Raw genomic sequence first — 26,911 nt, forward strand, 5'->3', positions numbered from 1 at the left:
CTGAATAGGAGGATATGACCTGGTCTGAATAGGAGGAGACCTGGTCTGAATAGGAGGAGGATGACCTGGTCTGAATAGGAGGATATGACCTGGTCTGAATAGGAGGAGGATATGACCTGGTCTGAATAGGAGGATGTGACCTGGTCTGAATAGGAGGATATGAATAGGAGGATATGACCTGGTCTGAATAGGAGGATATGACCTGGTCTGAATAGGAGGATATGACCTGGTCTGAATAGGAGGATATGACCTGGTCTGAATAGGAGGATATGACCTGGTCTGAATAGGAGGATATGACCTGGTCTGAATAGGAGGAGGGTCTGAATAGGAGGATATGACCTGGTCTGAATAGGAGGAGGATATGACCTGGTCTGAATAGGAGGATGTGACCTGGTCTGAATAGGAGGATATGACCTGGTCTGAATAGGAGGATGTGACCTGGTCTGAATAGGAGGATATGACCTGGTCTGAATAGGAGGATATGACCTGGTCTGAATAGGAGGATATGACCTGGTCTGAATAGGAGGATATGACCTGGTCTGAATAGGAGGATATGACCTGGTCTGACCTGGTCTGAATAGGAGGATATGACCTGGTCTGAATAGGAGGATATGACCTGGTCTGAATAGGAGGATGTGACCTGGTCTGAATAGGAGGATATGACCTGGTCTGAATAGGAGGATATGACCTGGTCTGAATAGGAGGATGTGACCTGGTCTGAATAGGAGGATATGACCTGGTCTGAATAGGAGGATATGACCTGGTCTGAATAGGAGGATATGACCTGGTCTGAATAGGAGGATATGACCTGGTCTGAATAGGAGGATATGACCTGGTCTGAATAGGAGGATATGACCTGGTCTGAATAGGGAGGATAGGAGGATGACCTGGTCTGAATAGGGAGGATATGACCTGGTCTGAATAGAGGAGGAGGATATGACCTGGTCTGAATAGGAGGATATGACCTGGTCTGAATAGGAGGATATGACCTGGTCTGAATAGGAGGATATGACCTGGTCTGAATAGGAGGATATGACCTGGTCTGAATAGGAGGATGACCTGGTCTGAATAGGAGGATATGACCTGGTCTGAATAGGAGGATATGACCTGGTCTGAATAGGAGGATATGACCTGGTCTGAATAGGAGGATATGACCTGGTCTGAATAGGAGGATATGACCTGGTCTGAATAGGAGGATATGACCTGGTCTGAATAGGAGGATATGACCTGGTCTGAATAGGAGGATATGACCTGGTCTGAATAGGAGGATATGACCTGGTCTGAATAGGAGGATATGACCTGGTCTGAATAGGAGGATGGACCTGGTCTGAATATGACCTGGTCTGAATAGGAGGATATGACCTGGTCTGAATAGGAGGATATGACCTGGTCTGAATAGGAGGATATGACCTGGTCTGAATAGGAGGATATGACCTGGTCTGAATAGGAGGATATGACCTGGTCTGAATAGGAGGATGTGACCTGGTCTGAATAGGATATGACCTGGTCTGAATAGGAGGATGTGACCTGGTCTGAATAGGAGGATATGACCTGGTCTGAATAGGAGGATATGACCTGGTCTGAATAGGAGGATATGACCTGGTCTGAATAGGAGGATATGACCTGGTCTGAATAGGAGGATGTGACCTGGTCTGAATAGGAGGATATGACCTGGTCTGAATAGGAGGAGGATATGACCTGGTCTGAATAGGAGGATATGACCTGGTCTGAATAGGAGGATATGACCTGGTCTGAATAGGAGGATGTGACCTGGTCTGAATAGGAGGATATGACCTGGTCTGAATAGGAGGATATGACCTGGTCTGAATAGGAGGATATGACCTGGTCTGAATAGGAGGATATGACCTGGTCTGAATAGGAGGATATGACCTGGTCTGAATAGGAGGATATGACCTGGTCTGAATAGGAGGATATGACCTGGTCTGAATAGGAGGATATGACCTGGTCTGAATAGGAGGATATGACCTGGTCTGAATATGACCTGGTCTGAATAGGGAGGATATGACCTGGTCTGAATAGGAGGATATGACCTGGTCTGAATAGGAGGATATGACCTGGTCTGAATAGGAGGATATGACCTGGTCTGAATAGGAGGATATGACCTGGTCTGAATAGGAGGATATGACCTGGTCTGAATAGGAGGATATGACCTGGTCTGAATAGGAGGATATGACCTGGTCTGAATAGGAGGATATGACCTGGTCTGAATAGGAGGATGACCTGGTCTGAATAGGAGGATATGACCTGGTCTGAATAGGAGGATATGACCTGGTCTGAATAGGAGGATATGACCTGGTCTGAATAGGAGGATATGACCTGGTCTGAATAGGAGGATATGACCTGGTCTGAATAGGAGGATATGACCTGGTCTGAATAGGAGGATATGACCTGGTCTGAATAGGAGGATGACCTGGTCTGAATAGGAGGATATGACCTGGTCTGAATAGGAGGATATGACCTGGTCTGAATAGGAGGATATGACCTGGTCTGAATAGGAGGATATGACCTGGTCTGAATAGGAGGATATGACCTGGTCTGAATAGGAGGATATGACCTGGTCTGAATAGGAGGATATGACCTGGTCTGAATAGGATATGACCTGGTCTGAATAGGGAGGATGGTCTGACCTGGGTCTGAATAGGAGGATATGACCTGGTCTGAATAGGAGGATACCTGGTGAATAGGAGGATGGTCTGAATAGGAGGATATGACCTGGTCTGAATAGGAGGATATGACCTGGTCTGAATAGGAGGAGGAGGATATGACCTGGTCTGAATAGGAGGATATGACCTGGTCTGAATAGGAGGATATGACCTGGTCTGAATAGGAGGAGGAGGATATGACCTGGTCTGAATAGGAGGATATGACCTGGTCTGAATAGGAGGATGTGACCTGGTCTGAATAGGAGGATATGACCTGGTCTGAATAGGAGGATATGACCTGGTCTGAATAGGAGGATATGACCTGGTCTGAATAGGAGGATATGACCTGGTCTGAATAGGAGGATATGACCTGGTCTGAATAGGAGGATATTACCTGGTCTGAATAGGAGGACCTGGTCTGAATGAGGATATGACCTGGTCTGAATAGGAGGATATGACCTGGTCTGAATAGGAGGATATGACCTGGTCTGAATAGGAGGATATGACCTGGTCTGAATAGGAGGATATGACCTGGTCTGAATAAGGATATGGTGACCTGGTCTGAGGATGTATGACCTGGTCTGAATAGGAGGATATGACCTGGTCTGAATAGGAGGATGTGACCTGGTCTGAATAGGAGGATATGACCTGGTCTGAATAGGAGGATATGACCTGGTCTGAATAGGAGGATATGACCTGGTCTGAATAGGAGGATATGACCTGGTCTGAATAGGAGGATATGACCTGGTCTGAATAGGAGGATATGACCTGATCTGAATAGGAGGATGACCTGGTCTGAATAGGAGGATATGACCTGGTCTGAATAGGAGGATATGACCTGGTCTGAATAGGAGGATATGACCTGGTCTGAATAGGAGGATATGACCTGGTCTGAATAGGAGGATATGACCTGGTCTGAATAGGAGGATATGACCTGGTCTGAATAGGAGGATATGACCTGGTCTGAATAGGAGGATGACCTGGTCTGAATAGGAGGATATGACCTGGTCTGAATAGGAGGATATGACCTGGTCTGAATAGGAGGATATGACCTGGTCTGAATAGGAGGATATGACCTGGTCTGAATCAGGAGGATATGAGGAGGATGTGACCTGGTCTGAATAGGAGGATATGACCTGGTCTGAATAGGAGGAGGAGGATATGACCTGGTCTGAATAGGAGGATATGACCTGGTCTGAATAGGAGGATATGACCTGGTCTGAATAGGAGGATATGACCTGGTCTGAATAGGAGGATATGACCTGGTCTGAATAGGAGGATATGACCTGGTCTGAATAGGAGGATATGACCTGGTCTGAATAGGAGGATATGACCTGGTCTGAATAGGAGGATATGACCTGGTCTGAATAGGAGGATATGACCTGGTCTGAATAGGAGGAGGAGGATGTGACCTGGTCTGAATAGGAGGATATGACCTGGTCTGAATAGGAGGATATGACCTGGTCTGAATAGGAGGATATGACCTGGTCTGAATAGGAGGATATGACCTGGTCTGAATAGGAGGATATGACCTGGTCTGAATAGGAGGATGTGACCTGGTCTGAATAGGAGGATATGACCTGGTCTGAATAGGAGGAGGAGGATATGACCTGGTCTGAATAGGAGGATATGACCTGGTCTGAATAGGAGGATATGACCTGGTCTGAATAGGAGGATATGACCTGGTCTGAATAGGAGGATATGACCTGGTCTGAATAGGAGGATATGACCTGGTCTGAATAGGAGGATATGACCTGGTCTGAATAGGAGGATGTGACCTGGTCTGAATAGGAGGAGGATGTGACCTGGTCTGAATAGGAGGATGACCTGGTCTGAATAGGAGGATATGACCTGGTCTGAATAGGAGGATATGACCTGGTCTGAATAGGAGGATAGGATATGACCTGGTCTGAATAGGAGGATATGACCTGGTCTGAATAGGAGGATATGACCTGGTCTGAATAGGAGGATGGTCTGAGGATATGACCTGGTCTGAATAGGAGGATATGACCTGGTCTGAATAGGAGGATGACCTGGTCTGAATAGGAGGATATGACCTGGTCTGAATAGGAGGATATGACCTGGTCTGAATAGGAGGATAGGAGGATGACCTGGTCTGAATAGGAGGATATGACCTGGTCTGAATAGGAGGATATGACCTGGTCTGAATAGGAGGATATGACCTGGTCTGAATAGGAGGAGGAGGATATGACCTGGTCTGAATAGGAGGATATGACCTGGTCTGAATAGGAGGATATGACCTGGTCTGAATAGGAGGATATGACCTGGTCTGAATAGGAGGAGGAGGATATGACCTGGTCTGAATAGGAGGATGTGACCTGGTCTGAATAGGAGGATATGACCTGGTCTGAATAGGAGGAGGATGTGACCTGGTCTGAATAGGAGGATATGACCTGGTCTGAATAGGAGGATATGACCTGGTCTGAATAGGAGGATATGACCTGGTCTGAATAGGAGGATATGACCTGGTCTGAATAGGAGGATATGACCTGGTCTGAATAGGAGGATATGACCTGGTCTGAATAGGAGGATATGACCTGGTCTGAATAGGAGGATATGACCTGGTCTGAATAGGAGGAGGAGGATGACCTGGTCTGAATAGGAGGATATGACCTGGTCTGAATAGGAGGATATGACCTGGTCTGAATAGGAGGATATGACCTGGTCTGAATAGGAGGATATGACCTGGTCTGAATAGGAGGAGGAGGATATGACCTGGTCTGAATAGGAGGATGTGACCTGGTCTGAATAGGAGGATATGACCTGGTCTGAATAGGAGGATATGACCTGGTCTGAATAGGAGGATGTGACCTGGTCTGAATAGGAGGATATGACCTGGTCTGAATAGGAGGATGTGACCTGGTCTGAATAGGAGGATATGACCTGGTCTGAATAGGAGGATATGACCTGGTCTGAATAGGAGGAGGAGGATATGACCTGGTCTGAATAGGAGGATATGACCTGGTCTGAATAGGAGGATATGACCTGGTCTGAATAGGAGGATATGACCTGGTCTGAATAGGAGGATATGACCTGGTCTGAATAGGAGGATATGACCTGGTCTGAATAGGAGGATATGACCTGGTCTGAATAGGAGGATGACCTGGTCTGAATAGGAGGATGTGACCTGGTCTGAATAGGAGGATATGACCTGGTCTGAATAGGAGGAGGAGGATGTGACCTGGTCTGAATACGAGGATATGACCTGGTCTGAATAGGAGGATGAGGATATGACCTGGTCTGAATAGGAGGATATGACCTGGTCTGAATAGGAGGATATGACCTGGTCTGAATAGGAGGATATGACCTGGTCTGAATAGGAGGATATGACCTGGTCTGAATAGGAGGATATGACCTGGTCTGAATAGGAGGATATGACCTGGTCTGAATAGGAGGATATGACCTGGTCTGAATAGGAGGATATGACCTGGTCTGAATAGGAGGATGACCTGGTCTGAATAGGAGGATATGACCTGGTCTGAATAGGAGGATATGACCTGGTCTGAATAGGAGGATATGACCTGGTCTGAATAGGAGGATATGACCTGGTCTGAATAGGAGGATATGACCTGGTCTGAATAGGAGGATATGACCTGACCTGGTCTGAATAGGAGGATGTGACCTGGTCTGAATAGGAGGATATGACCTGGTCTGAATAGGAGGATATGAGGAATAGGAGGATGACCTGGTCTGAATAGGAGGATATGACCTGGTCTGAATAGGAGGATATGACCTGGTCTGAATAGGAGGATGACCTGGTCTGAATAGGAGGATGTGACCTGGTCTGAATAGGAGGATATGACCTGGTCTGAATAGGAGGATATGACCTGGTCTGAATAGGATGACCTGGTCTGAATAGGAGGATATGACCTGGTCTGAATAGGAGGATATGACCTGGTCTGAATAGGAGGATATGACCTGGTCTGAATAGGAGGATATGACCTGGTCTGAATAGGAGGATATGACCTGGTCTGAATAGGAGGATATGACCTGGTCTGAATAGGAGGATATGACCTGGTCTGAATAGGAGGATATGACCTGGTCTGAATAGGAGGATATGACCTGGTCTGAATAGGAGGATATGACCTGGTCTGAATAGGAGGATATGACCTGGTCTGAATAGGAGGATATGACCTGGTCTGAATAGGAGGATGTGACCTGGTCTGAATAGGAGGATATGACCTGGTCTGAATAGGAGGATATGACCTGGTCTGAATAGGAGGATATGACCTGGTCTGAATAGGAGGATATGACCTGGTCTGAATAGGAGGAGGAGGATATGACCTGGTCTGAATAGGAGGATGTGACCTGGTCTGAATAGGAGGATATGACCTGGTCTGAATAGGAGGATATGACCTGGTCTGAATAGGAGGAGGAGGATATGACCTGGTCTGAATAGGAGGATATGACCTGGTCTGAATAGGAGGATATGACCTGGTCTGAATAGGAGGAGGATGACCTGGTCTGAATAGGAGGATATGACCTGGTCTGAATAGGAGGATATGACCTGGTCTGAATAGGAGGATATGACCTGGTCTGAATAGGAGGATATGACCTGGTCTGAATAGGAGGATATGACCTGGTCTGAATAGGAGGATATGACCTGGTCTGAATAGGAGGATATGACCTGGTCTGAATAGGAGGATATGACCTGGTCTGAATAGGAGGATATGACCTGGTCTGAATAGGAGGATATGACCTGGTCTGAATAGGAGGATATGACCTGGTCTGAATAGGAGGATATGACCTGGTCTGAATAGGAGGATGTGACCTGGTCTGAATAGGAGGATATGACCTGGTCTGAATAGGAGGATGTGACCTGGTCTGAATAGGAGGATATGACCTGGTCTGAATAGGAGGATATGACCTGGTCTGAATAGGAGGATGTGACCTGGTCTGAATAGGAGGATATGACCTGGTCTGAATAGGAGGAGGAGGATATGACCTGGTCTGAATAGGAGGATATGACCTGGTCTGAATAGGAGGATATGACCTGGTCTGAATAGGAGGATATGACCTGGTCTGAATAGGAGGATATGACCTGGTCTGAATAGGAGGATGTGACCTGGTCTGAATAGGAGGATATGACCTGGTCTGAATAGGAGGATATGACCTGGTCTGAATAGGATAGGAGGATGTGACCTGGTCTGAATAGGAGGATATGACCTGGTCTGAATAGGAGGATGTGACCTGGTCTGAATAGGAGGATATGACCTGGTCTGAATAGGAGGATATGACCTGGTCTGAATAGGAGGATATGACCTGGTCTGAATAGGAGGATGACCTGGTCTGAATAGGAGGATATGATGGTCTGACCTGGTCTGAATAGGAGGATATGACCTGGTCTGAATAGGAGGATATGACCTGGTCTGAATAGGAGGAGGAGGATATGACCTGGTCTGAATAGGAGGATATGACCTGGTCTGAATAGGAGGAGGAGGATATGACCTGGTCTGAATAGGAGGAGGAGGATATGACCTGGTCTGAATAGGAGGATATGACCTGGTCTGAATAGGAGGATATGACCTGGTCTGAATAGGAGGATGTGACCTGGTCTGAATAGGAGGATATGACCTGGTCTGAATAGGAGGATGTGACCTGGTCTGAATAGGAGGATATGACCTGGTCTGAATAGGAGGTCTGATATGACCTGGTCTGAATAGGAGGATATGACCTGGTCTGAATAGGAGGATATGACCTGGTCTGAATAGGAGGATATGACCTGGTCTGAATAGGAGGATATGACCTGGTCTGAATAGGAGGATATGACCTGGTCTGAATAGGAGGATATGACCTGGTCTGAATAGGAGGATATGACCTGGTCTGAATAGGAGGATATGACCTGGTCTGAATAGGAGGATATGACCTGGTCTGAATAGGAGGATATGACCTGGTCTGAATAGGAGGAGGATATGACCTGGTCTGAATAGGAGGATATGACCTGGTCTGAATAGGAGGATATGACCTGGTCTGAATAGGAGGATATGACCTGGTCTGAATAGGAGGATATGACCTGGTCTGAATAGGAGGATATGACCTGGTCTGAATAGGAGGATATGACCTGGTCTGAATAGGAGGATATGACCTGGTCTGAATAGGAGGATATGACCTGGTCTGAATAGGAGGATATGACCTGGTCTGAATAGGAGGATATGACCTGGTCTGAATAGGAGGATGTGACCTGGTCTGAATAGGAGGATGACCTGGTCTGAATAGGAGGATGTGACCTGGTCTGAATAGGAGGAGGATGTGACCTGGTCTGAATAGGAGGATGTGACCTGGTCTGAATAGGAGGATATGACCTGGTCTGAATAGGAGGATGTGACCTGGTCTGAATAGGAGGATATGACCTGGTCTGAATAGGAGGATATGACCTGGTCTGAATAGGAGGATATGACCTGGTCTGAATAGGAGGATATGACCTGGTCTGAATAGGAGGATATGACCTGGTCTGAATAGGAGGATATGACCTGGTCTGAATAGGAGGATATGACCTGGTCTGAATAGGAGGATATGACCTGGTCTGAATAGGAGGAGGAGGATATGACCTGGTCTGAATAGGAGGATGTGACCTGGTCTGAATAGGAGGATATGACCTGGTCTGAATAGGAGGAGGATGTGACCTGGTCTGAATAGGAGGATGTGACCTGGTCTGAATAGGAGGATATGACCTGGTCTGAATAGGAGGAGGAGGATGTGACCTGGTCTGAATAGGAGGATATGACCTGGTCTGAATAGGAGGATGACCTGGTCTGAATAGGAGGATATGACCTGGTCTGAATAGGAGGATATGACCTGGTCTGAATAGGAGGATATGACCTGGTCTGAATAGGAGGATATGACCTGGTCTGAATAGGAGGATATGACCTGGTCTGAATAGGAATAGGATATGACCTGGTCTGAATAGGAGGATATGACCTGGTCTGAATAGGAGGATATGACCTGGTCTGAATAGGAGGATATGACCTGGTCTGAATAGGAGGAGGATGACCTGGTCTGAATAGGAGGATATGACCTGGTCTGAATAGGAGGATGTGACCTGGTCTGAATAGGAGGATAGGACCTGGTCTGAATAGGAGGATATGACCTGGTCTGAATAGGAGGATATGACCTGGTCTGAATAGGAGGATATGACCTGGTCTGAATAGGAGGATATGACCTGGTCTGAATAGGAGGATATGACCTGGTCTGAATAGGAGGAGGATGTGACCTGGTCTGAATAGGAGGATGACCTGGTCTGAATAGGAGGATATGACCTGGTCTGAATAGGAGGATATGACCTGGTCTGAATAGGAGGATATGACCTGGTCTGAATAGGAGGATATGACCTGGTCTGAATAGGAGGATATGACCTGGTCTGAATAGGAGGATATGACCTGGTCTGAATAGGAGGATATGACCTGGTCTGAATAGGAGGATATGACCTGGTCTGAATAGGAGGATATGACCTGGTCTGAATAGGAGGATATGACCTGGTCTGAATAGGAGGATATGACCTGGTCTGAATAGGAGGATGTGACCTGGTCTGAATAGGAGGATATGACCTGGTCTGAATAGGAGGATATGACCTGGTCTGAATAGGAGGATATGACCTGGTCTGAATAGGAGGATATGACCTGGTCTGAATAGGAGGATATGACCTGGTCTGAATAGGAGGATATGACCTGGTCTGAATAGGAGGATATATGACCTGGTCTGAATAGGAGGATATGACCTGGTCTGAATAGGAGGACCTGGTCTGAATAGGAGGATGGATATGACCTGGTCTGAATAGGAGGATATGACCTGGTCTGAATAGGAGGATATGACCTGGTCTGAATAGGAGGATATGACCTGGTCTGAATAGGAGGATATGACCTGGTCTGAATAGGAGGATATGACCTGGTCTGAATAGGAGGATATGACCTGGTCTGAATAGGAGGATATATGACCTGGTCTGAATAGGAGGATATGACCTGGTCTGAATAGGAGGATATGACCTGGTCTGAATAGGAGGATGACCTGGTCTGAATAGGAGGATATGACCTGGTCTGAATAGGAGGGATATGACCTGGTCTGAATAGGAGGATATGACCTGGTCTGAATAGGAGGATATGACCTGGTCTGAATAGGAGGATATGACCTGGTCTGAATAGGAGGATATGACCTGGTCTGAATAGGAGGATATGACCTGGTCTGAATAGGAGGATGTGACCTGGTCTGAATAGGAGGATATGACCTGGTCTGAATAGGAGGATATGACCTGGTCTGAATAGGAGGATATGACCTGGTCTGAATAGGAGGATATGACCTGGTCTGAATAGGATGACCTGGTCTGAATAGGAGGATATGACCTGGTCTGAATAGGAGGATATGACCTGGTCTGAATAGGAGGATATGACCTGGTCTGAATAGGAGGATATGACCTGGTCTGAATAGGAGGATGTGACCTGGTCTGAATAGGAGGATGACCTGGTCTGAATAGGAGGATATGACCTGGTCTGAATAGGAGGATATGACCTGGTCTGAATAGGAGGATATGACCTGGTCTGAATAGGAGGATCTGAATGGGAATAGGATATGACCTGGTCTGAATAGGAGGATATGACCTGGTCTGAATAGGAGGATATGACCTGGTCTGAATAGGATATGACCTGGTCTGAATAGGAGGATATGACCTGGTCTGAATAGGAGGATATGACCTGGTCTGAATAGGAGGATATGACCTGGTCTGAATAGGAGGATATGACCTGGTCTGAATAGGAGGATGTGACCTGGTCTGAATAGGAGGATATGACCTGGTCTGAATAGGAGGAGGAGGATATGACCTGGTCTGAATAGGAGGATATGACCTGGTCTGAATAGGAGGATATGACCTGGTCTGAATAGGAGGATATGACCTGGTCTGAATAGGAGGAGGAGGATGACCTGGTCTGAATAGGAGGGTCTGAATAGGAGGATATGACCTGGTCTGAATAGGAGGATATGACCTGGTCTGAATAGGAGGATATGACCTGGTCTGAATAGGAGGATATGACCTGGTCTGAATAGGAGGATGACCTGGTCTGAATGATATGACCTGGTCTGAATAGGAGGATATGACCTGGTCTGAATAGGAGGAGGAGGATATGACCTGGTCTGAATAGGAGGATATGGGTCTGAATAGGAGGATATGACCTGGTCTGAATAGGAGGATATGACCTGGTCTGAATAGGAGGATATGACCTGGTCTGAATAGGAGGATATGACCTGGTCTGAATAGGAGGATGACCTGGTCTGAATAGGAGGATATGACCTGGTCTGAATAGGAGGATATGACCTGGTCTGAATAGGAGGATATGACCTGGTCTGAATAGGAGGATATGACCTGGTCTGAATAGGAGGATGTGACCTGGTCTGAATAGGAGGATATGACCTGGTCTGAATAGGAGGATATGACCTGGTCTGAATAGGAGGATATGACCTGGTCTGAATAGGAGGATATGACCTGGTCTGAATAGGAGGATGTGACCTGGTCTGAATAGGAGGATGACCTGGTCTGAATAGGAGGAGGAGGATATGACCTGGTCTGAATAGGAGGATATGACCTGGTCTGAATAGGAGGATATGACCTGGTCTGAATAGGAGGATATGACCTGGTCTGAATAGGAGGATATGACCTGGTCTGAATAGGAGGATATGACCTGGTCTGAATAGGAGGAGGAGGATGTGACCTGGTCTGAATAGGAGGATATGACCTGGTCTGAATAGGAGGATATGACCTGGTCTGAATAGGAGGATATGACCTGGTCTGAATAGGATATGACCTGGTCTGAGGAGGATATGACCTGGTCTGAATGGATATGACCTGGTCTGAATAGGAGGATATGACCTGGTCTGAATAGGAGGATGTGACCTGGTCTGAATAGGAGGATATGACCTGGTCTGAATAGGAGGATATGACCTGGTCTGAATAGGAGGGTCTGAATAGGAGGATATGACCTGGTCTGAATAGGAGGATATGACCTGGTCTGAATAGGAGGATATGACCTGGTCTGAATAGGAGGATATGACCTGGTCTGAATAGGAGGATATGACCTGACCTGGTCTGAATAGGAGGATATGACCTGGTCTGAATAGGAGGATATGACCTGGTCTGAATAGGAGGATATGACCTGGTCTGAATAGGAGGATATGACCTGGTCTGAATAGGAGGATATGACCTGGTCTGAATAGGAGGGTCTGAATAGGAGGATATGACCTGGTCTGAATAGGAGGATATGACCTGGTCTGAATAGGAGGATATGACCTGGTCTGAATAGGAGGATGACCTGGTCTGAATAGGAGGATATGACCTGGTCTGAATAGGAGGATATGGAATAGGAGGATATGACCTGGTCTGAATAGGAGGATATGACCTGGTCTGAATAGGAGGATATGACCTGGTCTGAATAGGAGGATATGACCTGGTCTGAATAGGAGGATATGACCTGGTCTGAATAGGAGGATATGACCTGGTCTGAATAGGAGGATGTGACCTGGTCTGAATAGGAGGATATGACCTGGTCTGAATAGGAGGAGGAGGATGTGACCTGGTCTGAATAGGAGGAGGAGGATGTGACCTGGTCTGAATAGGAGGATATGACCTGGTCTGAATAGGAGGATGAGGATATGACCTGGTCTGAATAGGAGGATATGACCTGGTCTGAATAGGAGGATATGACCTGGTCTGAATAGGAGGATATGACCTGGTCTGAATAGGAGGATATGACCTGGTCTGAATAGGAGGATATGACCTGGTCTGAATAGGAGGATATGACCTGGTCTGAATAGGAGGATATGACCTGGTCTGAATAGGAGGATGTGACCTGACCTGGTCTGAATAGGAGGATATGACCTGGTCTGAATAGGAGGATATGACCTGGTCTGAATAGGAGGATGTGACCTGGTCTGAATAGGAGGATGGACCTGGTCTGAATAGGAGGATATGACCTGGTCTGAATAGGAGGATATGACCTGGTCTGAATAGGAGGATAGGAGGATGACCTGGTCTGAATAGGAGGATATGACCTGGTCTGGTCTGAATAGGAGGATATGACCTGGTCTGAATAGGAGGATATGACCTGGTCTGAATAGGAGGATATGACCTGGTCTGAATAGGAGGATATGACCTGGTCTGAATAGGAGGATATGACCTGGTCTGAATAGGAGGATATGACCTGGTCTGAATAGGAGGAATAGGAGGATATGACCTGGTCTGAATAGGAGGAGACCTGGTCTGAATAGGAGGATATGACCTGGTCTGAATAGGAGGATATGACCTGGTCTGAATAGGAGGATATGACCTGGTCTGAATAGGAGGAATAGGAGGATATGACCTGGTCTGAATAGGAGGATATGGGTCTGAATAGGAGGATATGACCTGGTCTGAATAGGAGGATATGACCTGGTCTGAATAGGAGGATATGACCTGGTCTGAATAGGAGGATATGACCTGGTCTGAATAGGAGGATATGACCTGGTCTGAATAGGAGGATGTGACCTGGTCTGAATAGGAGGATATGACCTGGTCTGAATACCTGGTCTGAATAGGAGGATATGACCTGGTCTGAATAGGAGGATATGACCTGGTCTGAATAGGTCCTGAATAGGAGGATATGACCTGGTCTGAATAGGAGGATATGACCTGGTCTGAATAGGAGGATATGACCTGGTCTGAATAGGAGGGATATGACCTGGTCTGAATAGGAGGATATGACCTGGTCTGAATAGGAGGATATGACCTGGTCTGAATAGGAGGATATGACCTGGTCTGAATAGGAGGATATGACCTGGTCTGAATAGGAGGATATGACCTGGTCTGAATAGGAGGATATGACCTGGTCTGAATAGGAGGATATGACCTGGTCTGAATAGGAGGATGTGACCTGGTCTGAATGACCTGGTCTGAATAGGAGGATATGACCTGGTCTGAATAGGAGGATATGACCTGGTCTGAATAGGAGGATATGACCTGGTCTGAATAGGAGGATATATGACCTGGTCTGAATAGGAGGATATGACCTGGTCTGAATAGGAGGATATGACCTGGTCTGAATAGGAGGATATGACCTGGTCTGAATAGGAGGATGATGAATGACCTGGTCTGAATAGGAGGATATGACCTGGTCTGAATAGGAGGATGGTCTCTGAATAGGAGGATGTGACCTGGTCTGAATAGGAGGATATGGATATGACCTGGTCTGAATAGGAGGGATATGACCTGGTCTGAATAGGAGGATATGACCTGGTCTGAATAGGAGGATATGACCTGGTCTGAATAGGAGGATATGACCTGGTCTGAATAGGAGGATATGACCTGGTCTGAATAGGAGGATATGACCTGACCTGGTCTGAATAGGAGGATATGACCTGGTCTGAATAGGAGGATATGACCTGGTCTGAATAGGAGGAGGAGGATATGACCTGGTCTGAGGATGTGACCTGGTCTGAATAGGAGGATATGACCTGGTCTGAGGATGTGACCGTACCATCACCTCAATTCATTACAATTGAAACAATGTCCAGTGTTTACGTTGCAGTGGATCTCTCTGCTAGCTACAGTACGTGTACACAATCAAATCAAATCAAATCAAATTAAATTTTATTTGTCACATACACATGGTCAGCAGATGTTAATGCGAGTGTGGCGAAATGCTTGTGCTTCTAGTTCCGACAATGCAGTGATAACCAACAAGTAATCTAACTAACAATTCCAAAACTACTGTCTTATACACAGTGTAAGGGGATACAGAATATGTACATAAGGACATATGAACACTACATCATAATGACAGCTGCTGAAGGCATATTTACAGTCTGGGCAACAGTGTGCATGCAGAGGTCTCTCCTCCCACTGTTCCTAGTAGCTGTTCCAAGTAACTGCCCCCCTACCCCGGTAGAAGGGCAGGCAGGGTAGGGTACATGCATGTACACGTGTGAATGTGAAGTAGGATCATCGTTGCCGTGTTAAAATCTATCTATTGGGGCGACACTCGATACAAATCATATCCTGGTTTTCTGATTCAGGTGATCGATTACCTACATATCTATGTTGTTGTCTGTCTTGTGCTGTTCTGAGGGGGATACTACAAAACAAGATCATTGATGTAAACAAACAGCAGTAAAACAAACAACAGTATACAAACAGCAGTAAACAAACAACAGTAAATAAACAGCAGTCAACAGACAGCAGTCAACAGACAACAGTCAACAGACAGCAGTAAACAGACAGCAGTAAACAAACAGCAGTAAATAAACAGCAGTCAACAGACAGCAGTCAACAGACAGCAGTCAACAGACAGCAGTCAACAGACAACAGTCAACAGACAGCAGTCAACAGACAACAGTCAACAGACAGCAGTCAACAGACAGCAGTCAACAGACAGCAGTAAATAAACAGCAGTAAATAAACAGCAGTCAACAGACAGCAGTAAACTTAATGATTAGTCTGGTGGTCCAGTCTGTCCCATCACTATAGTTTATATTAATGATTAGTCTGGTGGTCCAGTCTGTCCCATCACTATAGTTTATATTAATGATTAGTCTGGTGGTCCAGTCTGTCCCGTCACTATAGTTTATATTAATGATTAGTCTGGTGGTCCAGTCTGTCCCATCACTATAGTTTATATTAATGATTAGTCTGGTGGTCCAGTCTGTCCCGTCACTATAGTTTATATTAATGATTAGTCTGGTGGTCCAGTCTGTCCCATCACTATAGTTTATATTAATGATTAGTCTGGTGGCCCAGTCTGTCCCATCACTATAGTTTATATTAATGATTAGTCTGGTGGCCCAGTCTGTCCCTTCACTATAGTTTATATTAATGATTAGTCTGGTGGTCCAGTCTGTCCCATCACTATAGTTTATATTAATGATTAGTCTGGTGGTCCAGTCTGTCCCATCACTATAGTTTATATTAATGATTAGTCTGGTGGTCCAGTCTGTCCCGTCACTATAGTTTATATTAATGATTAGTCTGGTGGTCCAGTCTGTCCCGTCACTATAGTTTATATTAATGATTAGTCTGTTGGCCCAGTCTGTCCCATCACTATAGTTTATATTAATGATTAGTCTGGTGGCCCAGTCTGTCCCATCACTATAGTTTATATTAATGATTAGTCTGGTGGTCCAGTCTGTCCCGTCACTATAGTTTATATTAATGATTAGTCTGGTGGTCCAGTCTGTCCCATCACTATAGTTTATATTAATGATTAGTCTGGTGGTCCAGTCTGTCCCATCACTATAGTTTATATTAATGATTAGTCTGGTGGTCCAGTCTGTCCCATCACTATAGTTTATATTAATGATTAGTCTGGCGGCCCAGTCTGTCCCGTCACTATAGTTTATATTAATGATTAGTCTGGTGGTCCAGTCTGTCCCATCACTATAGTTTATATTAATGATTAGTCTGTTGGCCCAGTCTGTCCCATCACTATAGTTTATATTAATGATTAGTCTGGTGGTCCAGTCTGTCCCATCACTATAGTTTATATTAATGATTAGTCTGGTGGTCCAGTCTGTCCCATCACTATAGTTTATATTAATGATTAGTCTGGTGGTCCAGTCTGTCCCATCACTATAGTTTATATTAATGATTAGTCTGGTGGTCCAGTCTGTCCCATCACTATAGTTTATATTAATGATTACTCTGGTGGTCCAGTCTGTCCCATCACTATAGTTTATATTAATGATTAGTCTGGTGGTCCAGTCTGTCCCATCACTATAGTTTATATTAATGATTAGTCTGGTGGTCCAGTCTGTCCCATCACTATAGTTTATATTAATGATTAGTCTGGTGGTCCAGTCTGTCCCATCACTATAGTTTATATTAATGATTAGTCTGGTGGTCCAGTCTGTCCCATCACTATAGTTTATATTAATGATTAGTCTGGTGGTCCAGACTGTCCCGTCACTATAGTTTATATTAATGATTAGTCTGGTGGTCCAGTCTGTCCCATCACTATAGTTTATATTAATGATTAGTCTGGTGGTCCAGTCTGTCCCATCACTATAGTTTATATTAATGATTAGTCTGGTGGTCCAGTCTGTCCCATCACTATAGTTTATATTAATGATTAGTCTGGTGGTCCAGTCTGTCCCGTCACTATAGTTTATATTAATGATTAGTCTGGTGGTCCAGTCTGTCCCATCACTATAGTTTATATTAATGATTAGTCTGGTGGTCCAGTCTGTCCCATCACTATAGTTTATATTAATGATTAGTCTGGTGGTCCAGTCTGTCCCATCACTATAGTTTATATTAATGATTAGTCTGGTGGTCCAGTCTGTCCCATCACTATAGTTTATATTAATGATTAGTCTGGTGGTCCAGTCTGTCCCATCACTATAGTTTATATTAATGATTAGTCTGGTGGTCCAGTCTGTCCCGTCACTATAGTTTATATTAATGATTAGTCGAGTGGTCCAGTCTGTCCCATCACTATAGTTTATATTAATGATTAGTCTGGTGGTCCAGTCTGTCCCATCACTATAGTTTATATTAATGATTAGTCTGGTGGTCCAGTCTGTCCCCTCACTATAAGTTATATTAATGATTAGTCTGGTGGTCCAGACTGTCCCATCACTATAGTTTATATTAATGATTAGTCTGGTGGTCCAGTCTGTCCCATCACTATAGTTTATATTAATGATTAGTCTGGTGGTCCAGTCTGTCCCATCACTATAGTTTATATTAATGATTAGTCTGGTGGTCCAGTCTGTCCCGTCCTTATAGTTTATATTAATGATTAGTCTGGTGGTCCAGTCTGTCCCATCATTATAGTTTATATTAATGATTAGTCTGGTGGTCCAGTCTGTCCCAATCACTATAGTTTATATTAATGATTAGTCTGGTGGTCCAGTCTGTCCCATCACTATAGTTTATATTAATGATTAGTCTGGTGGTCCAGTCTGTCCCGTCACTATAGTTTCTATTAATGATTAGTCTGGTGGTCCAGTCTGTCCCATCACTATAGTTTATATTAATGATTAGTCTGGTGGCCCAGTCTGTCCCGTCACTATAGTTTATATTAATGATTAGTCTGGTGGTCCAGTCTGTCCCATCACTATAGTTTATATTAATGATTAGTCTGGTGGGTCCAGTCTGTCCCATCACTATAGTTTATATTAATGATTAGTCTGGTGGTCCAGTCTGTCCCCTCACTATAGTTTATATTAATGATTAGTCTGGTGGTCCAGTCTGTCCCATCACTATAGTTTATATTAATGATTAGTCTGGTGGTCCAGTCTGTCCCCTCACTATAGTTTATATTAATGATTAGTCTGGTGGTCCAGTCTGTCCCATCACTATAGTTTATATTAATGATTAGTCTGGTGGTCCAGTCTGTCCCATCACTATAGTCCTTATAGTTTATATTAATGATTAGTCTGGTGGTCCAGTCTGTCCCATCACTATAGTTTATATTAATGATTAGTCTGGTGGTCCAGTCTGTCCCGTCACTATAGTTTATATTAATGATTAGTCTGGTGGTCCAGTCTGTCCCATCACTATAGTTTATATTAATGATTAGTCTGGTGGTCCAGTCTGTCCCATCACTATAGTTTATATTAATGATTAGTCTGGTGGTCCAGTCTGTCCCCTCACTATAGTTTATATTAATGATTAGTCTAGTGGTCCAGTCTGTCCCATCACTATAGTTTATATTAATGATTAGTCTGGTGGTCCAGACTGTCCCATCACTATAGTTTATATTAATGATTAGTCTGGTGGTCCAGACTGTCCCATCACTATAGTTTATATTAATGATTAGTCTGGTGGCCCAGTCTGTCCCGTCACACTATAGTTTATATTAATGATTAGTCTGGTGGTCCAGTCTGTCCCGTCACTATAGTTTCTATTAATGATTAGTCTGGTGGTCCAGTCTGTCCCATCACTATAGTTTATATTAATGATTAGTCTGGTGGTCCAGTCTGTCCCATCACTATAGTTTATATTAATGATTAGTCTGGTGGTCCAGTCTGTCCCGTCACTATAGTTTATATTAATGATTAGTCTGGTGGTCCAGTCTGTCCCATCACTATAGTTTATATTAATGATTAGTCTGGTGGTCCAGTCTGTCCCGTCCTTATAGTTTATATTAATGATTAGTCTGGTGGTCCAGTCTGTCCCATCACTATAGTTTATATTAATGATTAGTCTGGTGGTCCAGTCTGTCCCGTCACTATAGTTTATATTAATGATTAGTCTGGTGGTCCAGTCTGTCCCATCACTATAGTTTATATTAATGATTAGTCTGGTGGCCCAGTCTGTCCCGTCACTATAGTTTATATTAATGATTAGTCTGGTGGTCCAGACTGTCCCATCACTATAGTTTATATTAATGATTAGTCTGGTGGTCCAGACTGTCCCATCACTATAGTTTATATTAATGATTAGTCTGGTGGTCCAGTCTGTCCCATCACTATAGTTTATATTAATGATTAGTCTGGTGGTCCAGTCTGTCCCATCACTATAGTTTATATTAATGATTAGTCTGGTGGTCCAGTCTGTCCCCTCACTATAGTTTATATTAATGATTAGTCTGGTGGTCCAGTCTGTCCCATCACTATAGTTTATATTAATGATTAGTCTGGTGGTCCAGTCTGTCCCATCACTATAGTTTATATTAATGATTAGTCTGGTGGTCCAGTCTGTCCCATCACTATAGTTTATATTAATGATTAGTCTGGTGGTCCAGTGGTCCAGTCTGTCCCATCACTATAGTTTATATTAATGATTAGTCTGGTGGTCCAGTCTGTCCCATCACTTTAGTTTATATTAATGATTAGTCTGGTGGTCCAGTCTGTCCCGTCACTATAGTTTATATTAATGATTAGTCTGGTGGTCCAGTCTGTCCCATCACTATAGTTTATATTAATGATTAGTCTGGTGGTCCAGTCTGTCCCATCACTATAGTTTATATTAATGATTAGTCTGGTGGTCCAGTCTGTCCCATCACTATAGTTTATATTAATGATTAGTCTGGTGGTCCAGACTGTCCCATCACTATAGTTTATATTAATGATTAGTCTGGTGGTCCAGTCTGTCCCATCACTATAAGTTATATTAATGATTAGTCTGGTGGTCCAGTCTGTCCCATCACTATAGTTTATATTAATGATTAGTCTGGTGGTCCAGTCTGTCCCGTCAGCTTATAGTTTATATTAATGATTAGTCTGGTGGTCCAGTCTGTCCCATCATTATAGTTTATATTAATGATTAGTCTGGTGGTCCAGTCTGTCCCGTCACTATAGTTTATATTAATGATTAGTCTGGTGGTCCAGTCTGTCCCATCACTATAGTTTATATTAATGATTAGTCTGGTGGTCCAGTCTGTCCCATCACTATAGTTTATATTAATTATGATTAGTCTGGTGGTCCAGTCTGTCCCAGTCTCACTATAGTTTATATTAATGATTAGTCTGGTGGTCCAGTCTGTCCCGTCACTATAGTTTATATTAATGATTAGTCTGGTGGTCCAGACTGTCCCCTCACTATAGTTTATATTAATGATTAGTCTGGTGGTCCAGTCTGTCCCATCACTATAGTTTATATTAATGATTAGTCTGGTGGTCCAGTCTGTCCCGTCACTATAGTTTATATTAATGATTAGTCTGGTGGTCCAGTCTGTCCCATCACTATAGTTTATATTAATGATTAGTCTGGTGGTCCAGTCTGTCCCGTCACTATAGTTTATATTAATGATTAGTCTGGTGGCCCAGTCTGTCCCATCACTATAGTTTATATTAATGATTAGTCTGGTGGTCCAGTCTGTCCCGTCACTATAGTTTATATTAATGATTAGTCTGGTGGTCCAGTCTGTCCCGTCCTTATAGTTTATATTAATGATTAGTCTGGTGGTCCAGTCTGTCCCGTCACTATAGTTTATATTAATGATTAGTCTGGTGGTCCAGTCTGTCCCTTCACTATAGTTTATATTAATGATTAGTCTGGTGGTCCAGTCTGTCCCATCACTATAGTTTATATTAATGATTAGTCTGGTGGCCCAATCTGTCCCTTCACTATAGTTTCTATTAATGATTAGTCTGGTGGTCCAGTCTGTCCCGTCACTATAGTTTATATTAATGATTAGTCTGGTGGTCCAGTCTGTCCCATCACTATAGTTTATATTAATGATTAGTCTGGTGGTCCAGTCTGTCCCATCACTATAGTTTATATTAATGATTAGTCTGGTGGTCCAGTCTGTCCCCTCACTATAGTTTATATTAATGATTAGTCTGGTGGTCCAGTCTGTCCCATCACTATAGTTTATATTAATGATTAGTCTGGTGGTCCAGACTGTCCCATCACTATAGTTTATATTAATGATTAGTCTGGTGGTTCAGACTGTCCCATCACTATAGTTTATATTAATGATTAGTCTGGTGGCCCAGTCTGTCCCGTCACTATAGTTTATATTAATGATTAGTCTGGTGGTCCAGTCTGTCCCGTCACTATAGTTTCTATTAATGATTAGTCTGGTGGTCCAGTCTGTCCCATCACTATAGTTTATATTAATGATTAGTCTGGTGGTCCAGTCTGTCCCATCACTATAGTTTATATTAATGATTAGTCTGGTGGTCCAGTCTGTCCCGTCACTATAGTTTATATTAATGATTAGTCTGGTGGTCCAGTCTGTCCCATCACTATAGTTTATATTAATGATTAGTCTGGTGGTCCAGACTGTCCCATCACTATAGTTTATATTAATGATTAGTCTGGTGGTCCAGTCTGTCCCATCACTATAGTTTATATTAATGATTAGTCTGGTGGTCCAGTCTGTCCCATCACTATAGTTTATATTAATGATTAGTCTGGTGGTCCAGACTGTCCCATCACTATAGTTTATATTAATGATTAGTCTGGTGGTCCAGTCTGTCCCCTCACTATAGTTTATATTAATGATTAGTCTGGTGGTCCAGTCTGTCCCATCACTATAGTTTATATTAATGATTAGTCTGGTGGTCCAGTCTGTCCCATCACTTATAGTTTATATTAATGATTAGTCTGGTGGTCCAGTCTGTCCCATCACTATAGTTTATATTAATGATTAGTCTGGTGGTCCAGTCTGTCCCATCACTATAGTTTATATTAATGATTAGTCTGGTGGTCCAGTCTGTCCCATCACTATAGTTTATATTAATGATTAGTCTGGTGGTCCAGTCTGTCCCGTCACTATAGTTTATATTAATGATTAGTCTGGTGGTCCAGTCTGTCCCGTCATTATAGTTTATATTAATGATTAGTCTGGTGGTCCAGTCTGTCCCGTCCTTATAGTTTATATTAATGATTAGTCTGGTGGTCCAGTCTGTCCCATCACTATAGTTTATATTAATGATTAGTCTGGTGGTCCAGTCTGTCCCGTCACTATAGTTTATATTAATGATTAGTCTGGTGGTCCAGTCTGTCCCGTCACTATAGTTTATATTAATGATTAGTCTGGTGGTCCAGTCTGTCCCATCACTATAGTTTATATTAATGATTAGTCTGGTGGTCCAGTCTGTCCCATCACTATAGTTTATATTAATGATTAGTCTGGTGGTCCAGTCTGTCCCATCACTATAGTTTCTATTAATGATTAGTCTGGTGGTCCAGTCTGTCCCATCACTATAGTTTATATTAATGATTAGTCTGGTGGTCCAGTCTGTCCCATCACTATAGTTTATATTAATGATTAGTCTGGTGGTCCAGTCTGTCCCGTCACTATAGTTTATATTAATGATTAGTCTGGTGGTCCAGTCTGTCCCATCACTATAGTTTATATTAATGATTAGTCTGGTGGTCCAGACTGTCCCATCACTATAGTTTATATTAATGATTAGTCTGGTGGTCCAGTCTGTCCCATCACTATAGTTTATATTAATGATTAGTCTGGTGGTCCAGTCTGTCCCATCACTATAGTTTATATTAATGATTAGTCTGGTGGTCCAGACTGTCCCATCACTATAGTTTATATTAATGATTAGTCTGGTGGTCCAGTCTGTCCCATCACTATAGTTTATATTAATGATTAGTCTGGTGGTCCAGTCTGTCCCATCACTATAGTTTATATTAATGATTAGTCTGGTGGTCCAGTCTGTCCCATCACTATAGTTTCTATTAATGATTAGTCTGGTGGTTCAGTCTGTCCCATCACTATAGTTTATATTAATGATTAGTCTGGTGGTCCAGTCTGTCCCATCATTATAGTTTATATTAATGATTAGTCTGGTGGTCCAGTCTGTCCCATCATTATAGTTTATATTAATGATTAGTCTGGTGGTCCAGTCTGTCCCATCATTATAGTTTATATTAATGATTAGTCTGGTGGTCCAGTCTGTCCCATCACTATAGTTTATATTAATGATTAGTCTGGTGGTCCAGTCTGTCCCATCACTATAGTTTATATTAATGATTAGTCTGTTGGTCCAGTCTGTCCCATCACTATAGTTTATATTAATGATTAGTCTGGTGGTCCAGTCTGTCCCATCACTATAGTTTATATTAATGATTAGTCTGTTGGTCCAGTCTGTCCCATCACTATAGTTTCTATTAATGATTAGTCTGGTGGTCCAGTCTGTCCCATCACTATAGTTTATATTAATGATTAGTCTGGTGGTCCAGTCTGTCCCATCACTATAGTTTCTATTAATGATTAGTCTGGTGGTCCAGTCTGTCCCGTCACTATAGTTTATATTAATGATTAGTCTGGTGGTCCAGTCTGTCCCATCACTATAGTTTATATTAATGATTAGTCTGGTGGTCCAGTCTGTCCCATCACTATAGTTTATATTAATGATTAGTCTGGTGGTCCAGTCTGTCCCATCACTATAGTTTATATTAATGATTAGTCTGGTGGTCCAGTCTGTCCCATCACTATAGTTTCTATTAATGATTAGTCTGGTGGTCCAGACTGTCCCATCACTATAGTTTATATTAATGATTAGTCTGGTGGCCCAGTCTGTCCCATCACTATAGTTTATATTAATGATTAGTCTGGCGGTCCAGTCTGTCCCAATCACTATAGTTTATATTAATGATTAGTCTGGTGGTCCAGTCTGTCCCGTCACTATAGTTTATATTAATGATTAGTCTGGTGGTCCAGTCTGTCCCGTCACTATAGTTTCTATTAATGATTAGTCTGGTGGTCCAGTCTGTCCCATCACTATAGTTTATATTAATGATTAGTCTGGTGGTCCAGTCTGTCCCGTCACTATAGTTTATATTAATGATTAGTCTGGTGGTCCAGTCTGTCCCGTCACTATAGTTTATATTAATGATTAGTCTGGTGGTCCAGTCTGTCCCATCACTATAGTTTATATTAATGATTAGTCTGGTGGTCCAGTCTGTCCCGTCACTATAGTTTATATTAATGATTAGTCTGGTGGTCCAGACTGTCCCATCACTATAGTTTATATTAATGATTAGTCTGGTGGTCCAGTCTGTCCCATCACTATAGTTATATTAATGATTAGTCTGGTGGTCCAGTCTGTCCCATCACTATAGTTTATATTAATGATTAGTCTGGTGGTCCAGTCTGTCCCGTCACTATAGTTTATATTAATGAATGATTAGTCTGGTGGTCCAGTCTGTCCCATCATTATAGTTTATATTAATGATTAGTCTGGTGGTCCAGTCTGTCCCAATCACTATAGTTTATATTAATGATTAGTCTGGTGGTCCAGTCTGTCACATCACTATAGTTTATATTAATGATTAGTCTGGTGGTCCAGTCTGTCCCATCACTATAGTTTATATTAATGATTAGTCTGGTGGTCCAGTCTGTCCCGTCACTATAGTTTATATTAATGATTAGTCTGGTGGTCCAGTCTGTCCCATCACTATAGTTTATATTAATGATTAGTCTGGTGGTCCAGTCTGTCCCATCACTATAGTTTATATTAATGATTAGTCTGGTGGTCCAGTCTGTCCCCTCACTATAGTTTATATTAATGATTAGTCTGGTGGTCCAGTCTGTCCCATCACTATAGTTTATATTAATGATTAGTCTGGTGGTCCAGTCTGTCCCCTCACTATAGTTTATATTAATGATTAGTCTGGTGGTCCAGTCTGTCCCATCACTATAGTTTATATTAATGATTAGTCTGGTGGTCCAGTCTGTCCCGTCACTATAGTTTATATTAATGATTAGTCTGGTGGTCCAGTCTGTCCCATCACTATAGTTTATATTAATGATTAGTCTGGTGGTCCAGTCTGTCCCGTCACTATAGTTTATATTAATGATTAGTCTGGTGGTCCAGTCTGTCCCATCACTATAGTTTATATTAATGATTAGTCTGGTGGTCCAGTCTGTCCCATCACTATAGTTTATATTAATGATTAGTCTGGTGGTCCAGTCTGTCCCGTCACTATAGTTTATATTAATGATTAGTCTGGTGGTCCAGTCTGTCCCATCACTATAGTTTATATTAATGATTAGTCTGGTGGTCCAGTCTGTCCCATCACTATAGTTTATATTAATGATTAGTCTGGTGGTCCAGACTGTCCCATCACTATAGTTTATATTAATGATTAGTCTGGTGGCCAGTCTGTCCCGTCACTATAGTTTATATTAATGATTAGTCTGGTGGTCCAGTCTGTCCCATCACTATAGTTTCTATTAATGATTAGTCTGGTGGTCCAGTCTGTCCCATCACTATAGTTTATATTAATGATTAGTCTGGTGGTCCAGTCTGTCCCATCACTATAGTTTATATTAATGATTAGTCTGGTGGTCCAGTCTGTCCCGTCACTATAGTTTCTATTAATGATTAGTCTGGTGGTCCAGTCTGTCCCATCACTATAGTTTATATTAATGATTAGTCTGGTGGTCCAGTCTGTCCCATCACTATAGTTTATATTAATGATTAGTCTGGTGGTCCAGTCTGTCCCATCACTATAGTTTATATTAATGATTAGTCTGGTGGTCCAGTCTGTCCCATCACTATAGTTTATATTAATGATTAGTCTGGTGGTCCAGTCTGTCCCATCACTATAGTTTATATTAATGATTAGTCTGGTGGCCCAGTCTGTCCCGTCACTATAGTTTATATTAATGATTAGTCTGGTGGTCCAGTCTGTCCCATCACTATAGTTTATATTAATGATTAGTCTGGTGGTTCGGTCTGTCCCATCACTATAGTTTATATTAATGATTAGTATGGTGGTCCAGTCTGTCCCATCACTATAGTTTATATTAATGATTAGTCTGGTGGTCCAGTCTGTCCCATCACTATAGTTTATATTAATG

Source organism: Oncorhynchus keta, chromosome 24, assembly GCF_023373465.1.
Source record: "Oncorhynchus keta strain PuntledgeMale-10-30-2019 chromosome 24, Oket_V2, whole genome shotgun sequence".
Taxonomy (NCBI): domain Eukaryota; kingdom Metazoa; phylum Chordata; class Actinopteri; order Salmoniformes; family Salmonidae; genus Oncorhynchus; species Oncorhynchus keta.